This window comes from Gorilla gorilla, chromosome 2 (assembly GCF_029281585.2).
Source record: "Gorilla gorilla gorilla isolate KB3781 chromosome 2, NHGRI_mGorGor1-v2.1_pri, whole genome shotgun sequence".
NCBI classification, from domain to species: Eukaryota; Metazoa; Chordata; class Mammalia; order Primates; family Hominidae; genus Gorilla; species Gorilla gorilla.
In genome coordinates this window covers 206,529,658-206,536,962 of record NC_086017.1, presented here as the reverse complement: position 1 = coordinate 206,536,962, position 7,305 = coordinate 206,529,658, and the positions used below count along the sequence as shown (strand labels likewise).

General features: G+C 44.7%; 1 pseudogene; it reads right to left on the bottom strand.

Moving 5' to 3' along the window:
* Positions 1-6,782: 6,782 nt before the first annotated feature.
* Positions 6,783-6,867, bottom strand: LOC115933394 (uncharacterized; annotated as a pseudogene).
* Positions 6,868-7,305: the final 438 nt, after the last annotated feature.

Sequence of the window (7,305 nt, the reverse complement as noted above, 5' to 3'; positions counted from 1 at the left end):
AGCCACTAAATTTTTTTTATTTTTTTTGAGATGGAGTCTCGCTCTGTCACCCAGGCTGGAGTGCAGTGGCACGATCTCGGCTCACTGCAAGCTCCACCTCCTGGGTTCACGCCATTCTCCTGCCTCAGCCTCCCAAGTAGCTGGGACTACAGACAGCCGCCACCATGCCCAGCTAATTTTTTGTATTTTTTGTAGAGATGGGGTTTCACTGTGTTAGCCAGGATGGTCTCGATTTCCTGACCTTGTGATCTGCCCGCCTCGGCCTCCCAAAGTGCTGGGATTACAGGCGTGAGCCACTGTGCCTGGCCAAGCCACTAAATTTGTGGTAATTTGTTACAGCAGGAATAGAAACTAATACATCACTCTTCTGCTCAGAATCCCCCAGTGGCTCCCCAGCTCACACAGGGTAAAAGACAAAGTGACCTCCAGGGCCCTAAGCCACCTGGATTCCAGTATGTTGCGGAACTCGCTTGCTCCAGGTCCCCTTGGCTTACTCTGCTCCAGCCACACGGCCATTCCTGGACCATCCAAGCATTCTTTACACTCAGGGTCTTTGCACCGGCTGTTCTCTCTTTCTGGACTGCTCCTCCCCCAGAAGTCCACAAGGCTGTCTCCTACTTCCTTAGGTCCCTGCTGGGATGTCGCCTCCTCCATGAGCCCCTCCTCAACCTCTCAACATGAAATAGGCACATGTCCAGCCCACCTAACCCTGCCTTTTCTTGTTAACACTTGACACCACTTGACATATTATTTAATCGTTTATTATCTCCATACTCTCCCTTCGGAAAAGATGAGTTCACAAGGGCAGGGACTTTGTCTTCGTGGCTTCTATATCTCCTTGCATGGCATAAGTGCTCAGTAAATAATTTATTATCAAATAAATTGAATGGATGGGCCGGGCGCGGTGGCTCACGCCTGTAATTGGCACTTTGGGAGGCCAAGGCGGGCGGATCACGAGGTCAGGAGATTGAGACCATGCTGGCCAACAAGTGAAACCCCATCTCTACTGAAAATACAAAAATTAGCCAGGCGTGGTGGCATGCGCCTGTAATCCCAGTTACTCGAGAGGCCGAGACAGGAGAATCACTTGAACCCGGGAGGCAGAGATTGCGGTGAGCCAAGATTGCGCCACTCCACTCCTGCCTGGCAACAGAGCGAGATTCCATCTCAAAAAAAAAAAAAAAAAATTGAATGGATGAATGAGGGACAGAGAAGGAAGAAAGGAGAGAGTGTTATGGGAACACAGATATCTCAGGTAGTAAAGGAAATAAGGGAGGACCTGAAGTGAAGCCCATGTAGGAATTAACCAGATGCAGAGGGGACATGTTTTAAACATAGGGAACAGCAAGTATGAGGTCATACAAATGGCCAGCAGGCTGGAGCATACAGAGGCAGCATGATACGGCTTGGAAACTTATTTTAAGCAGTTGGATTCACTGTTAACCACTGTGGAGAATTCTGGCCAAGAATGCTTAGTCTGGAATTACACTGCTGCTTGGGTTCAAATTCTGGCCCTGTCTCTTACCAGCTGTGTGTCTTTGGGCTGTTACTCACCATCTTTGTTAAGAGGAGTATGATAGTAACCCTACCTCCAGGGCAGGGGTGTCCAATCTTTTGGCTTCTCTGGGCCACACGGGAAGAAGAAGAATTGCCTTGGGCCACACATAAAATATGCTAAAACTAATGATAGCTGATGAGTTTAAAAATAAATAAATAAATAAATAATAGCAAAAAAAAATCATATTGTTTTAACAAAGCATACAAATTTGTGTTGGGCTGCATTGAAAGCCATCCTGGGCTGCATGCGGCCTGTGGGCCACGGGTTGGACAAGCTTGTTCTAGGGCTATTGTAAGGAATAGATAAGCTAAATGTAAATAAGTGGTTTAGAAGAGTGCCTGGTACTTGGCCAGGTGCTGTGGCTCACACCTGTAATCCCAGCACTTTGGGAGGCTGAGACGGGTGGATCACCTGAGGTCAGGAGTTCGAGACCAGCCTGACCAACACAGAGAAACCCTATCTCTACTAAAAATCTAAAATTAGCCAGGTGTGGTGGTGCATGCCTGTAATCCCAGCTACTCGGGAGGCTGAGGCAGAAGAATCACTTGAACCCTGGAGGTTAAGGTTGCAGTGAGCCGAGATCGTGCCATTGCACTCCAGCCTGGGCAATGAGAACAAAACTTCGTCTCAAAAAAAAAAAAAATACCTGGTACATTGTAAGCATGGCATGAGTGTTATCTAGTATTATTACCAGCAACAGGGAGATGCTGGAATTTTATTAAAAAGATTAACTTGATAGGACTCAAGTTTTCTGTTTGTTTTTTGAGAAAGGGTCTTACCCTGTTCCCTAGGCTGGAATGCAGTGCTGCAATCTTGGTTCACTGCAGCCTTGACCCTTTGCGCTCAAGATCCTTCCACTTCAGCCTCCTGAGTAGCTGGAAACACAGGCCAGCACCACCATGCCCTGGCTACTTTTCTTTAAAATTTTTTTGTAGAGACAGGGTTTCCCTATGTTGCCCAGGCTGGTCTTGGACTCCTGGGCTCAAGCGATCCTCCCGCCTTTGTCGTCCAAAGCATTAGGATTACAGGCGTGAGCCACTGCACCCAGCCCTGTATGGTATTTTTTTTTAATTTTTATTTTATTTTTATTTATTATTTATTTATTTATTTTTTCAGACAGGGTCTCACTGTCTCCCAGGCTGGAGTGCAGTGGCGCGATGTCGGCTCACTGCAAGCTCCACCTCCCGGGTTCATGCCATTCTCCTGCCTCAGCCTCCTGAGTAGCTGGGACTACAGGCGCCTGCCACCGCGCCCAGTTAATTTTTTGTATTTTTAGTAGAGATGGGGTTTCACCGTGTTAACCAGGATGGTCTCGATCTCCTGACCTCGTGATCCGCCCATCTCGGTCTCCCAAAGTGCTGGGATTACAGGCGTGAGCCACCGCACCTTGCCTTTTTTTTTAGAAATAGGGTCTTACTATGTTTCCCAGGCTGGTCTCCAACTCCTGTGCTCAAGCAGTCCTCCTGCCTTGGCCTCTCAAAGTGCTGTATTACAAACATGAGCCATTGTGCCCAGTCCTGTACCGTGCTTTTTAAACTTCAGGTTGTGACTCTTTAATGGGTCATAAACAAATTTAGTGGATCAAAAGCAGCTAAAATATCCCCAACAAGAGGCCGGGCATGGTAGCTCACGCCTGTAATGCCAGCACTTTGGGATGCCAAGGCGGGTGGATCACCTGAGGTCAGGAGTTCGAGACCAGCCTGACCAACATGGAGAAACCCTGTCTCTACCAAAAATACAAAATTAGCCACGTGTGGTGGCGCATGCCTGTAATCCCAGCTACTCAGGAGGCTGAGGCAGGAGAATCGCTTGAACCCAGGAGGCTGAGGTTGCAGTAGGCCGAGATCGCGCCATTGCACGCGAGCCTGGGCAAAAAGAGCGAAACTCTATCTCAAAAAAAAAAGATCCCCCACACAAGAATAGAAAGTGGAACATAGGATTAGGATTTAGAAAGGGTAAGTAATGTGTGTGACATTTCTGTTTCAATTTTATATATATATATATATTTGAGGATAAATATATGTATATATATTTGAGGATAAATATATGTATATATATTTATCCATATGTATATTTTATACTCATACTCATCGCTCATCAGGTAAAATGTATACCTGCCTATGGATCCTAGTTTCACAAGTTTAAGAAATGCTGCTTCATGGGACCTGCTCTAATTCTTGTTCTGCAAGCTAGTTGTGCCAACCTCGGCGAGTCCTTTCCAGGAGCTTTGAAGTTCTTATAGCTCTGTAAGACAATGACTGTAGATGTAGGAAATCCTCCCTGCTTTGGTGTGTGGGTAAATGTCTTGCTGCGACATACAGTGAGTTACAAGGCAAAACCTAACCACTCCTCAAGGGACAGCCCTAAGGAAGCATTTGCAAAGCATAAGTCATAGCACAACTGCTGAGGGAGGCCAATTCCAGATCCCAAAGCACCTTGTGTTTCCAAGTTAGGGAGTGGGAGGAAGTATGGGGAGGTGTGAATTGCTTATCTCCATAGTGCCACCCACCTCTGCTGTGTTCGAGAGTCACATCGACAAGCTGCCGACAGCTCAGTGGGCAATGCCCCTGCCTACCCAGGCTCCCCTTTTAGCTGCCAATTATGGAATCAGCTGAGGAGGAAAGTGAGGGCTGGTATGATCACCAAAAGATTGGAGGCCCACATGCCCACTGGTCATCTCTGCTGAACTTCTTTGCCAGATAGTTGCCTGGCAGGTCAGCTGTTCCATGGGTGGAGGGAAGGGTTGACTCTGACTAATTGCATGTACATAGCAATTTAGCCAATGCAGTGGTGCTACACACCTGCTTTGTCAGTGGCAGCATGCCCTTGGCACTAGCCTACCAATTAGTTTTGCTCTAACAAATCTAATTATCTGAGAGCAGTTAAGAAAGCCAGGAGACAGAAGCATGAGGATCCGGAGCAGTGAGAGCTGGGACCAGGGGAGTTGGACAATTTCTGTTCTTTGGATTAACTGTGTTGTGGCCAGTCATGTAGAAATCACAGCACACTGAACAGCAGTGCACTTGGAGGCACAAAGGCTCAAGGGTGGGGGTAGATAACTCCTTGCACTTCTGGACTCTGCCATTTCTCTAACAGCTTATTCATCACTCTGGCTATTTTTACTAACTTGAAACATCATTCTTCCTATTGCATTCCCAGAGCACACACATTTTTTTTTTTTTTGAGACGGAGTCTCGCTCTGTTGCCCAGGCTGGAGTGCAGTGGCACAATCTCAGCTCACTGTAACCTCCGCCTCCTGGGTTCAAGTGCTTCTCTGGCCTCAGCCTCCTGAGTAGCTGGGATTACAGGTGCCCGCCACCATGCCGACTAATTTTTGTATCTTTAGTAGAGACGGGTTTCACCATGTTGGCCAGGCTGGTCTCGAACTCGTGACCTCAAGTGATCCGCCTGCCTCAGCCTCCCAAAGTGCTGGGATTATAGGCTTGAGCCACTGCACCTGGCCCACATCTCGTATTTTGATTTTTTTTTTTTTTTTTGAGACAGAGTCTCACTCTGTTGCCCAGGCTGGAGTGCAGTGGCACCATCTTGGCTCACTGTAAGCTCTGCCTCCTGGGTCCACGCCATTCTCCTGCCTCAGCCTCCCAAGTAGCTGGGACTACAGGTACCCGCCACCATGCCCGGCTAATTTTTTTGTATTTTTTTTTTTTTTTTTTTTTTTAGTAGAGATGGGGTTTCACTGTGTTAGCCAGGACAGTCTCGATCTCCTGACCTTGTGATCCACCCACCTTGGCCTCCCAAAGTGCTGGAATTCCAGGCGTGAGCCACCGTGCCCGGCCACATCTTGTATTTTGAATGTGTAGTTTTGGACTTGTAGCATTTTGGCAAGCATTTGTTTTGGTGCAAAGGGTTATTAGTAATGTCAACATTAGAACATTTTAAAAAGGAATACTTCTTCTGGTGAAACAAAACCTTTTTAAAAAACTTTTTTTGAAGTCATGTTGGTAATAAAACTTGTACTATGACATAGAACAGTGTCTACAAAGGGACTAATAAATAGGTAAAATTCATCCCTTCAACACACACATTTTTTAAACAATAATGACAGCAACAACAAGCTACCTTGTCATTATAAGAGATTAAGGAATGAGGCATCTACAAACCATATTTACGAGGTAGTTTGGGGTAGGGAACTTATCTTTTCTAGTAAGGTGGGGTAGGGAGCTTATCTTTTCTTGTAAGGTGGGGTAGGGAGTTTATGTTTTCTAGTAAGGGTCATATTTGGCTCCATTCCTATTGTTTATAAAAATTAAAGAAATGCTTTAACTTCAGCAAAGAAGTGAACAGCTTGGCTTTATTGATTGGTACCAGTTTGATCACATGATGGGGGAAGAGGAAGAAATAGACAAATTAATTTCTATTGCCTTATGTTTCCCTAGCACCTCCACCAAGAATCTAGAGGCAGTTCAAGGGAAAAGGCAAATAAAGGAAAACAGTGCATGTTCATGTTGAAGGTGGTAGGTGACTTTTGGCAGTTAAGGAGACTTGAGTGCCCCAGGCATCGGCAGCAGTGGGAAGGGGAATTACTATTCAGTGCAGGCCCCTTTGTACTATGTGCAAACTCTTACAGTTTAAAAAAAATAAACAATAGCAACAAAATTAAAGCTCCCTAATATTTGGATTAAACCTCTTCATTTTTGTATTTGGGAATATCGACATTTTAAAAAAAAGTTAAAATAAGGTATGTAATTTGGTGCCGCCTCAAAGGAAATATCAAAATGTCCTTGATAATATTGCATGCTTATGTGTAAGCACTTTCTTTTCTTTTTTCTTTTTCCTTTTTTTTTTTTTTTTTTTTGAGATGGAGTCTTGCTCTGTGGCCAGGCTGGAGCGCAGCGGCGCGATCTCGGCTCACTGCCACCTCCGCCTTCCAGGTTCAAGCAATTCTCCTGCCTCAGCCTCCCAAGTAGCTGGGACTACAGGTGCATGCCATCATGCCTGGCTAATTTTTGTATTTTAGTAGAGACAGGGTTTCACTACGTTGTCGAGGATGGTCTCGATCTCCTGACCTCGTGATCCGCCCATCTCAGCTTCCCAAAGTGCTGGGATTATAGGCGTGAGCCACTGTGCCTGGCCTGTGTAGGCACTTTCAAAGCCATGAACTGAGCATGAAAGTGAAGATCTAGTGGAAGGGCATATTTGCCAGCTAACAGGTAATAGGAACAGAAGTTAAGTCTTAAAATTTCTTCTGGGTTTATTTATTTTTTAAAATTTTTTATTTATTTTAAATAGAATTGCTAATCTTCTCTGTATCGTTCCAATTTTAGTATATGTGCTGCTGAAGTGAGCACATTATTTTCTCTTGGAACTGAAGAAAATGTTTGTCTTTCCTGACAAACTGGTATGAGCTCTTTCCTCAGTTAATTAGAACAACATCACAGTGCATTTTACTTTTTTCTTTGTCTAAAAAACAAAAAAGCCTAGGTTCTCATTATAACTTTTTACTCTCCTCCTCAAAAGTTTTTCACTTTTTAACTTTCATTTTAACTTTGTTATTATTTAATTTTTTTAAATTCAGGAGACATGCACGATACAAGCGATTAAAAGAAATAGGTAAATTTTGAAATTCTTCAGGGTCCACCTTCCTTGGAATAATAGGTCTGAAATTTTTTTTTCAATTGGAATTTTTTTTTCTGATTATAAAAACCGTCTACTTGTTTACCCCAAAAAAAGGAATAAAGCAAAAGAAACAGTCACTGCTAACACTGGATTGACTTCCTTCCCCCTCC